We start from the raw sequence: 16,166 nt of genomic DNA on the forward strand, positions 1-16,166 counted from the left end.
GTAGTAAAGTGCCAGTAAACATCAGTCTCTTTGGAAAAGCTACATAGGATTTTAAATCTAAACCTTGTGAACATTACTCCTTTCTTCATTGTTTGACTAAATCTGTTTTCTCTTCCTATGGAAACTAGCTTTTGTTTTGAAATCTGACATAGTAATAGGTTGTTGCAAGGGAAAACAAGAGGAAAGCAATATAGGGTTTTTTTTTTGGTGTTGTTTATATGCACGAGTATAAAGTGTTTATTATTTTTAAGCCAAGCTTTTTGTTTTACTTGTTTGGAAAAATAAACCTCTCTGTGTCATAATGCATTGCCTGCTAGTTTATTATGGAGCCATATATGGATTGTCAATTATTTTTTGGGGGGGGATGGGTGGAGAATAAGAATCTCATGCAAAACACATAAACAGAGTAGGATAAAATGAAACTTATCTATAAGTAAGGGTCTAAGCGGGCAGCTTGACATAGTGGAAAAAGTCCTGGATGCAGAGTCAGGAGATCTGTGTAAATGAGAGGTACTTGTGGGTGATTTCACTCTGAAATGTTCTGCGACAGGAAGTGGACTTGGGAGAAGAAGGAAGAGGGGCTTCAAGAGCACTGTAGTGGTACCATGAAGGTTAAACAAAAAGCATGGTTCTGGAAAAAGACTGTGTGTGCCTTCTTTTGGGGAAAGACCACCACCCGGGGAGAGGTGGGTATGTCAGTGAACCTCAGGATGTGACTTTGGAATGATGTCTGGTTTTGGTGGGATTATGCTTGGTTGAATGGAAAGAATTTCTGCCTAGAATCATCCTGTCTTGTTTCTTTAAAGACTATGAGGCCTAATCAGGGATCTGTACTTTGCTGGTAGAAGCGAGTGGAGCTAAAGACTCAGATGAGATCTCCTGGAAAATAAATATAAGTAGAGAAAAAGGAGAGAATCTCAGAAACCTCCAAAGTACAGAGGTTGGGTAGAGAAAGAGGAGCTTAAGAGTGAAAAAGAAAAGGCCTGTGAGGTAAGAGGAAAATTAGGAGATTGGTTGACAGTAAGGCCAAGAGAAGAAAGTGTTTCAGGAAATAGAGCATGGCCAATAATGCTAAATGTTGATAAGAGGTTCAATAAGATGAAGGCACATATGTGTCTAACAGATTTAGCAACAACAGGTTGTTGGTGACCTTGACAAGAAAGTAGAAGAGTCAGAAGCTTGATTGAAGTGGTTGAGATGAGATTGAGAGGTAAGAAAGTGACGATAGGAGATGTAGTTACTTTTTTGAGGTTTTTGCTGTAAAGAGAAGGAAAGAAATGGAGTGAAAACTTGAGGGTACTTTGGGTGAAGGGAAAGCGATTCTTAAGATCAGAGAAACTAGATCAGATGAGACGGATTCTTAAGAGTGGGAGAGACAGATGATATAGGAGAGGGAGGGCGTAATTGCAAGGTAATGAAGACATGGATCAGGAGATCCCAGCGGAAGGGGTGGGTTTTTTTTAATAAGGGACACATCTACCTTAGTAACTGCAGAAAGAAAGTAGAAAGAATAGGTACAGAAGAAAGTAGACATATAGAAAGATAAGGGAACTCCATTTAAATTGTTTCTAATTTCTCCGGAAAATATGAGGTAAGGTCATGGGCGAGAGTGAGACAGGGATGTTTGATGTGAGAGGAGCAAGTATGAAATAATTGTCTATGAGAGTTGGAAAACAGATATACTGGAGAAGAGTAAGTAGGTTGTTGGCAAGTGTCAGGTATCCATTTACGGCTTTGAGCCGTGAATTTATGGTGGAACTATTCAGCAGCATGAAATTTTTCTTTATCAAACTTCGGTTACTAGAATATGGTCAGAGTCGAGTTTAATTAGGTTTGGAGATTTTCCAGGAAAGTAGGAAGGAGAAAGGCAGGGGGAAAGTAATTAAAGTGGTTTGCATGTGAGTGACTTTTTCTGGGTAGGGAGGATAGTGAGGACATTAAGGGTGACGGACTGGGAAAAAGTCGTCAGTAAGTTGAGGAGTGATCAGGAAGTTGAATATGTGACCTACAAGGAGGCAGAAGTGAGTGAATTGTACTCTGATAGTATGGGCTTCAAATTAGCCGGATATTTTAAAGAAGGAAAGGCAAATGAAAGCTTGATAGTAGCACTGGGAGGTGTGGGGACATCAGCCAGGCTTTGAGGTTCATGGGCTATGAAGGAAAAAGCAACCTTTGTTTGTGTCCTTAAGAAGAACAAAGTTTCCATTAGGGAAAGAAGGTGAAAGAACCATTCAGAGAAGGTGAAGACAGCCTGGATGTTCCATATGGCCCAGAAAGGAGAGGATAGAGAAGGAGGGAAAGGATGCACGTAGGACTATGGGATCCACTCTGGAGGGAGATAGAAGGATGAATGATGGGGTCTTAGAGTTCTGAGAGTGGTTGAGCAAAAAGGGATAGAAGGCATGAGAGGTTGGTCTCCGTGGCCTCTTAATAGAAGGCTCAGCAGTTCAGACCTCAGCCTTCTAACTAGAAGGAACAGGGAACTGCAGACTAAAGATGCTGTGTGGGCTTCACTGGGTTTCTGGACTCTCTTGGAGTCTCATTGCTGCTAACTAGCTGCATGCCCTTGGGCAACTTCTTGTCTGCTTTCACTTTCCTCACGTATAAAGTGAGTCACTGCCGTGCTCATGTGCTGCTTTGATTCTCTAACATGGCCCCTACCTCCTGCCCAGTCTGTTGCAATCCTAGCCATTCTTTAAGAGTCTCCTCAGAAGCCACCTTTACCATTAGGCTTTTCTCAGTTTAATTACCCATTCCAACCAAATGTGATCTTTTTGTTCTCATAAACACCGTAACTGTCAGAACCACCCTGATGGCAATCACTTCTCCAAGTGATACAGTTACTTTTTATCTATTATCTTTGTCAAAAACTCCTTGAGAATAGGCAATGTGATGCCTTTTTGCTCAAGTAGATGCTCAGTAAGACTTTCGAATGAACCACCAAAGTCAGCTTCTGGAGGACAAAATGGTAATGAAGTAATAGAGACCATTAGAAAGAAAAAGTGAAAATAACCTGTGTTATACTTCAAATATGCATGGGACATTTAGCTAAGCAGAAAATGTGATTTCATTAGGTCTAAGAGTCGTTTGTATGGCTCTTGCTACAAACTTGAAGCAGGCATAGATATAATAAAGCTATTAGCAGAGGCTGAAGGAATCCTGTCGTGTTAAATGGAAAATGGCAGAGGAAGAAAGGAAGCGGTGGAAATTCACGTTTGACAAAGTATTGAAAATACAGGTAAAGCAAACTGAAAGGAAGAATTCTTAGGGTTAAAAAAATGCAAATGTAGAATTTGTACTAAATACTCAGGGGGTGAAGAATTTCTCTAGATTAATCGTTGCCTAAAAAATGTATCTCTGTTGGGAGGTGTATTAGTTACTGAGCTGTGAAATCTGCGTGACATGATTTGGAACATGACGTTGCTTTCTCTGTTAAGTGGAGTATTTTAGTAGCTACACTTTTTGAATCAAGCATTGAGTCACATTATCTGACAAGAAAGAATGTACTTCTTGGGATCAATGGGACAGAATATTGGAAACTGGAATACTGTTGGAAAATTCCAGAAGTTCATGTTACGTAACAATAGCACCACCACCACTACCATCAATAACAACAACAATAACAACAAAAACAGTAACAAAAACTTTCTGTGCCCTAACTGTGTGTCAGTCTCTATTCCATAGCTTTACGTGTTATATCAGTTAGCGTTCAACCAGAGACACAAAACCAGTAGGAGATCTGTACTAAGAGATTTATTGCTAGAAATTGGCATGCGTGATTGTGGGGGTCCATAGCTGGGTTGATAGGAAGGACAAGCTGGAATTCTTGGGCGCGAGGTGAAACTTCAGTCCACAAACAGAATTTCTTCTTCCTCTGGGAAGCCACAACTCTGCTCTGAAGGCCTTTCAACAAATTGAATCAGGTCCATCCAAATTATCAAGGATAATCTGATTTTCTTAAAATCACTCGATTATGGACTTTAATCACATCTACAAAATACATTCAAAGCAACACGTAGATTACCGTTTGCTTGAATAACTGGGGACTGCAGCCTAGCCAATCCCTGTGAGGCAATTCACACAAGTGATAAATCTCGGAGCACAGGTTTGAACCCAGGTGGTCTGACAAGGGACCTGGGGATTATGCACCACGCAGGAGTGCTTGTAGGAGAGGAACCAAAGCCTTACATAGGTTCTCCTCGGAAACAGCTCCGGGGATAGGCCCCTCATATTTCCTGGAGAGAATTAGTCCTTTATAACCAGATTGTTGGCTCCTCTCGGGCTGTCACATGGAGGAATATTATCCAGTAGCCAAGTTATAGTGGTAAAAAGAATTCAAAATCATTAGCCCTCTGGAAAATTGCTTAGTCTCGTTAGTTTCATTGAAAGGGTGTAAGAGAAACAAGGCAGTGCATCTTTGTCATCCTGTTCACCCCTCAATATTGTAGCCCCCCTTTATCTGTTGATTCACTTTCTGAGATTTCAGCTATCTGAGCTCAACTGTGGTCTGAAAATGTTAAGTGAAAAATTCTAGAAATAATTCATAAGTTTTAAATTGCGTGCCATTCTGAGTAGTGTGATGAAATCCCCCGCTATCCTGCTCCATCCACCCTGGGATGGGGATGATCCTTTTGTTGCACGTGTCCATGCTGTATACACTACCTGCTCGTTAGTCCGTTAGTAGCCCTCTGGGTTATCAGATCCACTGTCTTGGTATCCCAGTGCTTGCATTTAAGTAACCCTTATTTTACTTGATAATGGCCCCAAAGCGCAAAAGTAGTGATGCTGGCAATTCAGATTCACCAGAGAAACCCTAAAGTGCTTTCTTTAAGTGACAAGGTGAAAGTTCTCAGCTTAATAAGAAAAAACATTGTAGTCTGAGGTTGCTAGGATCTACGGTAAGAACGAATCTTCTACCCGTGAAATTGTGAAGAAGGGAAGAAAAAACTGTGCTAGTTTTGCTGCCAAACCTCAAATTTGCATGTATAGAAAAAAACATAGTACATACAGTATTCAGTACTATCCGCGGTTTCAGGCATCCACTGGGGGTCTTGGAACGTACCCCACCTTTTACTGAGACCACAAATGTAAAAATTGGTATTGAGACAAGGATTAAGCTTAAGTTAAAACTCAGGTGATGGCTATAGAGGGCTTATTTTAATCTAAATCCTTCTTAGCTATAAGAAGAGAGAGCAGACCATCTGGTGGAAAGAGTAAAATGAGATGAAAATGCTAACAGAGTCGTGAACAGAAAGGGCAATCCAGTCACTGTAATTGCCAGGGGGTGGTGTGGGGATGGGTGTGTTGTCGTGACTGTCTTTGCCTGAGTCTCTGACTATGTGTGAGTCCTGGGGGTCCTGGTGGGGAGGCTAAGATCAGCTGGTGTCAGGGTGGATCCGACAAAAGCTGTAAGGAGGTGACAGTATGTTGGTTCCCAGCCCAGAGTGCTGCTGAGCCTGGGAGCTGTCATCCCTTGGTGACCCCTTGCTTTCCTTGCTGCCCACACCGGTTTCTCTTCCAGATCCCCGGCCGAGTGTATTTTACCTCTCAATAAGTGCATTTTCCTTCAGGGTCTCAGTTAGATACTCTGATAAACAACAAGGATGAGAAAAACACACACTCGCTGTTCCTGCATCTGTGCCAGACTCTGCATCCCTTACTTTGATTGCGAGCTTTCTTGAACAGTGCTTTCTACAAAAGGGAAGAACTGAGGGAATAGGCTGGATATTGGCCCCCAAAGATAGAAGATCCTAATCTCTGGAACCTGTGAATTTACCATAGATGAAAAAAGGGTCGTTGCAGATGTGATTAAGTCTATGGGAGATTATGCTGGATTATCCGGGTGGGCCCTAAATCCAATCAGAAGTGTCGGTAGAAAAGAGAGGGAGATTTATCACAGACAGGAAAGGAGAAGACAAATGGAACACAGAGATAGATGGGGGTGATGTGGCCCCAAGCCCAGGAATGCCAGCAGCCACGAGAAGCTGGAAGAGGTGAGAACAGGTTCTCCTCTGGATCCTGTGGAGGAGTCTAGGGGAGATTTGGGGAAGTGATACTAATTTTGGACTTTTGGCCTCCAGAACCGTAAGAGAATAAATTTGTGTTGTTTTAGCCTGCCAGTTTGTGGTGCTTTGTAACAGCAGTCATAGGAAACTAAGACAGCTTCCGAAGTTTTCATTCAGATGACTCCTAACACCTCGTCATCTACGGTAAGTCTTCCCAGAAAAGATAAAGGACCCCTAACAGTGCTTCTTCACCTCATCCAGTGCTCTATTTACTTGATATGCAGGAGAAAAACCAAATGTTTGTTGGTTCGTTGTATTATATTTACTCTTGGTTTGTTATAAGCTAAAAACTGGAAGGGAATTGTTCATTTGTTTTGTGAAATATGCAACATAATGGTCTCTAGGTGCTGTTTTAATGGTAGAGAACACCTATAGAAGACGTTGAAAGAGACAGAATTATGAGAATAATGAGGTTTGTTCTTCAAACCAATGCCTGGTTTCGTTTCTAGGACTCAAAGGCCATCTGTCTCCTTTTCTTGTTGTGGCTGCTGATTCCTGGCTCTGTTATTTAGGCAATGGACAAGGCTTCTATTGTCATCAATTATTATAGCTCTTTTAGGTTAATGCTCATTTAGTATTACAATTCTCTATATTGAAGGCCTTGAATCAGCTTTTAGGCCAATGATCCAATGACAATAACAACAATAACAACAATAACGTAAAGTGGGCTTTATATTATTTTATGCCATTTATCCTCACAAGAACTCTATAAAGGAAATACTCCTGTAGATGAAGAAACCGAGGTTCAAAGCATTTAAGTAACTTATCCAAGGTTGGAGCTAGTGAAGGGCAGAGCTGTGTGCTTAACTATGACATGATGCAGTCTCTTAATCTTAAATCATTCAATCGCCCTGAATGATCACAAGTCAGTATCTCAGAAACAGCCCAGACATGTCCACTCTCTCCACCTTGGAGCATGGCCCCTGGCTCACTTTCCATCTCCACCTTCCAGAAAGGCTGAGGCAGCCTTCTTTGCCTCTCTGAGTCCTACAAAGAAAGAAGGAAAGAAAAAGGAATATACAGAAGACTTTAAAAGAGAAAGAATTATGAGAATAGGATAAAAAAAAAAACCTCTCCTCTTTCATTAGGCATGGATCGGGATGAGGATGGCTTGCTTGTCCACTTGCCAAAGCAGTTTAAGGCAAATGCAAAGTAAGCAAGGTTATGGGAGGGAGGAAGAGGGAAGAGGAGACAGATAGTGTATTATATCAATTCTCATTCTATGATGTTGAGAGTTTTCTGATTATCAATACAATCTTTCTTACACATAAATGCACTTTTTAGCATTTTATTACAACATTTAGAGTTTACTTATAGCCTTTCAATTACCAAGTTTATCTTAAACTCTCGTGCATGCTTTAGCATACAGATCTTTGGAACAACTGATTTGTACACCAAAGATTTGGTTAGAATCTTAATTCCTAGAGAAGATAGGTTCATTTGAATTTCTAATTTAGGATGTATTTTCATGTTTTTTTTTTGTTAAAATGTTTTAATTGGTAAAATTTACAATAATTTGGCTCTTTTGTCCTCCCAAATCAAAGAATTTAGAAGAGAAGGAAAGTCAAAGAGTATGTGCTCAATATACAAGACAATGTTAAAAATCAGTTCATTTTAGCAGCAACATTGGGAATTTATAGTATTAGCAAACAGGATGTATTTTCCTCAAATCTGGGTTTGATAAATGACTTGGCCACATCTGTTACTCTGCATGAACAGCCCCTTAGCATGAATTCTAAGTCTTACCAGGAGACACTGGTTTATTGTACATTTAGAGTGGCTTTACCGTGTGTACGAAAAGTCTTATGTAAAAGAATGTTAGCCACAAACGCTGGGAAACAGCCCAAGTGTTCAGTAATAAGAAACTGGTTAAATATACTATAAACCCATAAGACGGAGATTTCACATCCGTTAAAAATGCAGTATCTATACTTATATGGAATAATCCTCACGACATTTATGTATATATTTTTAACTTTATTGAGGTCATATTGGCTTATAATATTGTGTACATTTCAGATATACATTATTATATTTCAATTTCTGTGTAAACTGCATCGTGTTCACCCCAATAGTCTAGTTTTTATCCATCACCATACTTATGTGACCCCTTAGCCCTTTTGCCCTCCCCTCACTCCCTTCCCTTGTGTTAAGCACCAATCTGTTCTCCTTATCCATGTGTTTGTTTATCATTCATATATGAGCGAAATCATATGGTGCTTGTCTTTCTCTGTCTGACTTATTTCACTTAGCATGATACCCTCAAGGTCCATCCATGTTGCTGCAAATGGCACAATTTTGTCTTTTGTATGACAGAGTAGTATTCCATTGTATACATATACCACATCTTCTTTATCTATTCATCCGTTGACAGGCACTTGGGTTGCTTCCATGCTCAAGACATATTTTTAAATGAGAAATGAAAGATGGAGAATAGTAGCTACAGAAGACTACAGTTTATTTTTACTTTAAAAAAATTTTGCTTTTCATTTTGAAATAATTTTGCATTTACAGTTACAAAAATGGTACAAAGAATTCCTGTTTATCCTTCACCCAGTTTCTCCAAAAGTTAACCCCTCACATAACAGCAGTGCAACAATCTAAACTAGGAAATCAACATTGATGCAATTCCATGAACTATTCTACAAACTTTTTTCAAATTTCTTTCAGTTGTCCCACTAATGTCCTTTAGTGTACTTTAATCTTGGGCAACATCTCCAATTCATCAGTCTTTTCCTTTTATGACTTTGACACTTTTTAAGAGTATTCACCAGAAATTTTGTAAAATGTCCCTCAACTGGGTCTTCCCAATGTTTCCTTATGATTAGATTCAGGTTAAAATATTTTTTTTTTGGCAGGAATATCATAAAAGTGGTGCTGTGCCCTTCACAGTGCATATCAGGAGATGCATGATGTTGACATATCTCATTGCTGGAGCTGTCAACGTGATCACTTGGTTAAGGTGGTGTCTGCCAGGGTTCTCCATGGTCAAGTTATTATATTTTCCTTTTTTAGTTAATAAGTATCTTGTGGGGAGTTAATTTGAGACTATGTGAATATTCTGTTACTCATCGTACTTTCTTGTCTACTAATTTGAGCATCCGTAGATGAATTTGCCTGAAACAATTATTACTGTGATGTTTCCACTTGTGTTTTAAACAATGACGTACATACTTATGCCTGTATCCATGCAGAATATCTCAGCAATGATACATCAGAAACGGCAAAAAACAGTTAGCTCTGGGGAAGAGAACTCGGGCAGAGGGTGGCTAGACAGCCAAATCAAGGTGCTGTTTCACCATGTAACTTTTCCGCAGTGTGAATTTACCAGGTTCATATCTTATCATTTGGTGAGGGATAGGGTGGGAACAAATCTGTTGATTTAAAAAGTAAAATAATCTTTTCAAATGACGAAAGAAAATCTTTTGCTATCAAATTGATAAATTTGTGATAAAAATTACTGGAAGAGAAGAGAAGCTAAATTCTACTTAACAAAAAGCATTTTACTGTTTCTTTAAATAAAAATCAAGGACCATTCCTTATGTTCTCTGAAAGCATGGCTACTACCACTGGGGTTAGTGATCCAGAACTGTAGCTAGCTGGTTGGTTCATTTTACCTTTAAAATATAAACAGGATTAAAATCTTACTTGTTGCAACTTGTGATAGATTTTTAAACAAGTTCTTCATAATCTGTCTTTTGGCATAAATATTAATTCTATAATATTTATATTCTATAATTCTATAATATGATAAACAGAAACATCAGTTCAGCAGCAGAATATGGCACACCTACTATTGAAAGCAGCCATGTTGAGCAAGTGTATTAGAATTTTATTTGAAACATCATATTCCTTTTCCCAACTAAGAGAAAATATTTGCTTTAAAAATTCCAGGTCATATGCAACTGTGATTTCTTATCACAAACATATTCTTATGACAAAACAGAGAAGTTTTAGAACCATTCAGAATGTTCTGGAAGCACTGACTCTTCTTAAGCTCTACTTGTCAAATGCGACATCTCTGTGTTGCTTCTCTGGCTGGTGGGGGTGCCAGTCTTCCCAGCTCGCGAGCACAATGGGTCGTATGTATATTTGTAACGTGGCTGTCTATCCTTTCCTTCATTAGAAGGTCCCTCCTTTAACATGTGAAATTAAGTAGAAGACTTCATCTTACAGATCTCTTGAGTTGTCCACACAGAAGTCTCTTCAATGTTGTGCGGGATTTCCCATTGCTCCCATTTCCACCGTGCCCCCCGGTGGTGATATTTTTGACTCTTGTTCTGTTTCAATCCTGTCATCTGTGGATGAAATAATGCTCCCCTCGCTAGAACCACAGGAGAGATGGTGAGGGGAAAATGTGTGTGTATTTTTAAACTGGCTTATTTCTTTAACCTTCCTGAGACTTGTGTAGTGGTTAAAATAGCACTGTCAACTAAAACTTTCGGCAGCGATGGAAATGTACTATAATTGGCACCATCTGATACAGCAGTCACTAGCCACATGTGGCTATTGGACACTTGAAATGTGGCCAGTGCACCTGGAAAACGGAATTTTTGGCTTTATTTAATTTTAATTAAAATTTAAATGGTCACATGTGGTTCGTGGTTACTGTTTGGGACAGTACAAGTTGAAAGTGCTTTCTGGAATGTGCTTCTTGCTAGCTGTGTGATCTTAGGTAAGTCCCTTAATTTCTCCAAGCCTAATTTTTCTCATCTGTTGGATAGAGATAATTATGTACCTACTTCATAGGCTTGGTTTGAGGATTAAATGATATATTCAGAACACAATGCTTGCTTTATGAAAAGAGCTCAATAACTCTTAGCTGCTATTTATTATGCAAGTTATAATGGCCCCAATCCACTTTATTGGCAGGAGAGTCTCATCTTTTTTGGCGATTACCGCCTCTAAATGTTTCTAAGTTTCCTTTGATGCACACTGTGGCTATGGATTAATGCTTTTTGATGTTTCTTTGCAACCACCTCACTGGTGGGCGTGGGACAGGAAGTTAGTGAAGGTTTCTTAGTGAACTGGCCCACCTGCAGTCTTTTTTTATTTTTTTGAGGAAGATTAGCCCTGTGCTAATATCTGCTGTCAATCCTCCTTTTTTTTTTTTTTTGCTGAGGAAGACTGGCCCTTAGCTAACATCCGTGCCCATCTTCCTCTACTTTACATGTGGGACGCCTGCCACAGCATGGCTTGCCAAGCAGTGCCATGTCCGCACCCAGGATCCAAACCGGCGAACCCTGGGCCGCCAAACTAGAACGAGTGAACTTAACTACTGTGCCACCGGGCGGGCCCCCACCTGCAGTCTTGAAACCTCATTGGCTTCCATGGTTCCCCCAGACTCCAGTGTGAACTCTGCCTAGGTGCATGCGGTGGGGGTCACATTCCTCCTTGACATTATGCTCAGTCAGAGGAATCCCCAAACAATGGGAGGGGGCCCCAAATGAGCACTTTAATAGAACAGCTCTTTCAGTTTGTACACACAGGCACTTTCCCCAAGGCTCTCATAGACAGGGTGTCTTTTGACAGGTTCTGGCGTCTGCTGCATACTGTGTCCATTCCTGTGCTGCCCGCAGACTATGAAACCCTCAATCACCATGGTGAATTTCCACTTGGAAGATCTGTTGTCCTGTCTTCACTGTGATGTCTTGGCATCACTCGAGGTAAACCCTGTGACTCTGGGTCCTGGGCTATTTACTCCCTTGAGACTTCTCATCTCTAAATAATTTAGAGCAAAATGGACAAGTGGGAGGAGGGACTCCATCTAACTCTACCTGGTAGCATCTGAGACCCAAATGCAAACAGCTCTCCTGGGGAAAGATGGGGAGCCTTAGGCCCTTCACGTCCTCTAACTTTTGACCTTTCCTAACTTAGTCCCTAAAAATTCAAGCCCCATTCTTTTGTGATTCCTTCCACAAGCAGTGGACTTTCCTAACAATCACCAAAATATGAGGGCATTGATCTCATAGTAAATTCTTCTTAATTTAAGAGTTTATTGCTATCTAAAGAGATTTCAAGGCAGTCCTAGAGAGAATATTTGTTTTACAGGACAATTGTGAAATATTACGTATGAACTTACTGTGCTAGTGATAAGAATTATGTCTATTCAGAAGAGAGAGGTAAATATGTTTCAATCAATTTTTTAAAAAGTGGTGGCATGTGTATTTCCACCTATTTCTTTTTGAGCCTCTTCACTACAAATGTTTATTTAAACGAAGAAATAATCAGTAGCTCTTATTTTGTATAGAAGGATTAGCAAAATTCAATCCTTTGTGATATGCCATGGGGAGAAGCATTCTGAAATTCATATTCATTTTAAGACAATGAATATATAATAAGAATGAATCATTGAATTTAAACCTGTGGGTTATGTGTACATGCTTTAAACATTACTTCAACAATAAAGCAAGAAAATCAGGAAAATTTTTCTTGCAAAAGATCCATAATACAAAAGTGAAGTATACCAAAGGAATAATAATATAAAACATCCTTTCACACTCATGTACTTTGTAATTATTAGTTAATGATCCTGTAATTTTTGGCATGACCTTCTTTTGAAATTTCCTTTATGTATTCTGATGTTTGGATTTCATGTGTAGTATTCACAGTTCTTGTGTACATGAAAAGGAGGAAGATTTTATGAATAAAAGTTAATATTACTGTTTCAAATGAGAAGAAATGTTTTTAAATTTTAAAAATATTGCTTAACCAAAGAGTGCCTTTAATTATAGAGGAATATGTGGTCAAAGCCAGAATATGAACGGTAGAATATTTTCCAATATAAGCCTACTGAAGCCTGGGGATTATTAATTAATTGTGATTAGTTGATATAACTTCAGAAAATTTTAGCCTCTGATGTGTGACAACACTGTATTGCAAAGACACTGATCTTCGTTGCAATAGTCATCAAGCTCAAAAACAAAATTAGCAATATCAATTTTGTCTATTATTTTAAAAGAATATATTGTTCCACGTGAGCAAATTTTCTAGATAAGTGAAGTTCCCCACCTCAAGCACTGATATTTTCTTTAGTAAGATTGTAAGTTCCCTGAGGACAGGGACCAAAAGTTGCTTATTTAAAATATATTTGCTAGTGCAAGAACTACGGCATTTGGCGCAGGCACTTAAAATACAGCTTTGGACTTTTACATTATTTATTTTTCACAGTCTCATTAAAAGCAGCAGGGTGGGGTAGAAGGAATCTTACCTGCACAGTCGGGTACAATTATCTGTTTATGTGTTTTCATCCTCTTGTAGACACTTAGCTTTCTGTTTATGTTGTCTCTGTATCCTGAGCAACCATCATGGTACCAGCTCAGTGGCCCTCACTAAGTGTCAAATGGCTTGACCTGAAGTGCTTTGGAATTAGAATGTCTGAGTGTGTATTCACCTTGCCAATTACTAGCTGAGTGACTTTTTGCCAATTATTTTCCCTGAGTCTCAGTTTCCTCATCTGTAAACCTGGGAAATGAAAGCCAAGTTTTCTGAGACTTGTGTAAGGTGGTTCCTGTGTGCGCACCTAACCCAGTGTCTGGCATATAATAAGCACCCAATAAATGTCTTCCCTTCTCTTCGTTTGTTTATTTTCAGGGCAGATATTCTTTTCCTTCGTTTTATAGATGAAGTCATTGAGGTGTAGAAAAGTTACGTGACGTACCAAAGTTCAGTTTTACATTTAGAAAAAACACCAGAATTAGACTCAATCTCCTGACCTCCTGCTCATGTTTCTGCTCTTAGATCATGCCACCTCATGTGTGTTTAACACAGTCCACCAATAGTTATTGGATTTGGGGGCTCCAGCTCAAACGAAGAAATAGATAAGGGAACAAATTTCAGACTAAAGGGCCATGAGAATTGTATTAATTTATGCAACAAATGGTCCTTCATTGTAGGTTTAATAAAAATTGCTGTTTGGTCTTATGGAAGATTAAAGTTGAATGTGGCAAAGTTATCGCCTTAAAGACTCTACAAGTGGTAGAAATAAAAACATGAATCCGAAGGATGACGATGCAGTGCAGTGTGTAATAGGATCCTCACCAGTGGTGTAAAGGGCCAAGGGAATGTGGAGAGGTGGGAGGGGTCACTTCTAGAAGGTAGCATGTTTGGGCAGGTGCAATGAACCCCACTCCGTCACGGTGGTGTAGAGCTAAGGGGACTTGAGTACTGCTCATTCTCAAGTTCTTCGGTCAATGTTACTTATTCTTTGTTTTAGGTACTGTCATCATAGGAAAACACCTGGATTTGGATTCAAAGACAAAGCTGTTTATAAAACCAGTTGTGCAATTACTTCTGTTGCCTTGTCCCTATCTATAACAGCTGTTCTGGAAAGTACTGCATTTGCTTCCCACATTTAATTAGTCACTAATGACCAACACGGGCTATAAATGAGTTCTTTGCCCATAGTTGATGATTCAGGTCAAGCACGGCAGATGGTCCCTTATGCTGAATTCTCCAACAAGCATTTATTACGAGAAGATGGTCGAATCAAGTTCAATAGAACAGCCAAGAGCAAACAGTTTGCAGATGGCCAGGTTCCTAGCATGGGGATATGGTTCCTAACCTTCCTTTTGAAGCAGACTTTCCTTTCTGCTTCCTTCTTACTCCTTCCTTCTTTTCTTTTCTTTCTTTCTTTCTTTCTTTTTTTTTTTTTTTTGCTCTTTTTATTTCCTATGTTCCTACCCAAGGGGAGTATGCCAAAAAAAAAAAAAAGAAAGAAACTATGATTTCTTTCACCTTCCCAGGTGAAATTGACAATAAATTTAGGGAGATAAAACCTGAAACATAAAATGATATGTGAATACAGATAAGTGCAGAGTGAGGCAACCAAACCTGTATGCCTAACGGTGAAGTCAGTAAGTGATCCACTTGAGGTGGGGTTTGCCAGGAAAGCTTCCTAAAGCCACTTTGCTTACTTTCTTTCCTGCTTGCTCCAAAGCAAGTTACTTCTGGTTCTAGTCGTTTAATTCCGTATACATTTTGTTCTTTATGCACATCATCTGGATGTCTGCATTTTTGGGGTTCTTTTTAATATCCAATCCAAGCTAACTGATGCCTAATTTTCTTGTTTCCCAGTGTTTATGTAGTATTCAAGCCTGAGGCTAATGTGTGATTGGTCTTTTTTTCTCCATATATCCTCACATTGGTGTGACTATAGCTTCCACACCGCAATTACAATGATCGTGTACAGGTGATGGTGATCATGAGAGGCCTTGTTTGGACCACTGTTTGATTCCATACTCCAAATGAAAACTTTGCATTGCTCAAATAAAGCAAGGGAAATCCTTGGGAGTGTAAAGGCAAAGAACCAATATTTACAGAGCACATGCTATACTGGATACTGTGCTGCGTACTTTAGACAAGTCCACTCAGCTGTTGCTCACAATAAGTTCAGCTTGCAGATGAAGGAACTGAAGTTCACAGAGATAAGGCAACTTGCTTAAGATCATACAACTTGTATACGATGGAGCTACGATTCAAACCCAGGTCTCTCTCACTCCCAAATCTATAGCTTTTCTACTATGCTAAAAAGCTTGCCTTAATAGATGCCTTGGAAAGGATTCCCAGATGCTGGGACTGCAACAGAATCCCAGACAGGTCACTGCCACCAAAACCACTGCCACTGCCCACTGAGGGGAAGAACTGGAGTCAAGGGTTCCTGGTTGCTCCAGGAAATACTATGGAGACCGAGTGATGTGTGTTAGGAGAGGGGCAGGGAGGAGGGGAAGATAAGTGTGGAAAAAATGCTCCTCTATCATTAGGTTTAGATTCAGCCATGAACCTTCTGCACTAAAGAGGTCTGTGTTCCCAAAGTCACAGCCTACATGGTCTCTCAGCCTGGCTACTTGTTCACAACTACTTTGGGGAGAGTACAAGTGTTGTATCTATGAAGTCTAGATGGTGTCATTCACCTTGCGGATCCAGAACCAATGTCTCCTCTGACCATCTTAGGGCAGGGACCAGCCATCTGGTTAAGTCTCATTCAACTGTTGTGGTGTCTCTTTCCCTTAAGAGTCTCTTTGCCTTTTTTGGCATCTAGCCTTGGACAAAGCCAATGCAGTCCATCCTATCAGCTTTTATCATTTTTAATATCTGGGGAAA

General features: G+C 39.7%; 1 long non-coding RNA gene across 3 annotated transcripts in view; it reads left to right on the forward strand.

Moving 5' to 3' along the window:
* The window catches only part of LOC103547087 (uncharacterized), a 39,822-nt gene extending 25,353 nt beyond the window's left edge, over positions 1-14,469 (forward strand). For all 3 annotated transcript variants that reach the window (XR_011532015.1, XR_011532013.1, XR_011532014.1), the window contains 2 exons: positions 11,598-11,731; positions 14,281-14,469. This is a non-coding gene — a long non-coding RNA (uncharacterized lncRNA). The remainder of the gene's footprint in view (positions 1-11,597; positions 11,732-14,280) is intronic.
* Positions 14,470-16,166: the final 1,697 nt, after the last annotated feature.

The sequence above is a fragment of the Equus przewalskii genome, chromosome 23, assembly GCF_037783145.1.
Source record: "Equus przewalskii isolate Varuska chromosome 23, EquPr2, whole genome shotgun sequence".
Taxonomy (NCBI): Eukaryota; Metazoa; Chordata; class Mammalia; order Perissodactyla; family Equidae; genus Equus; species Equus przewalskii.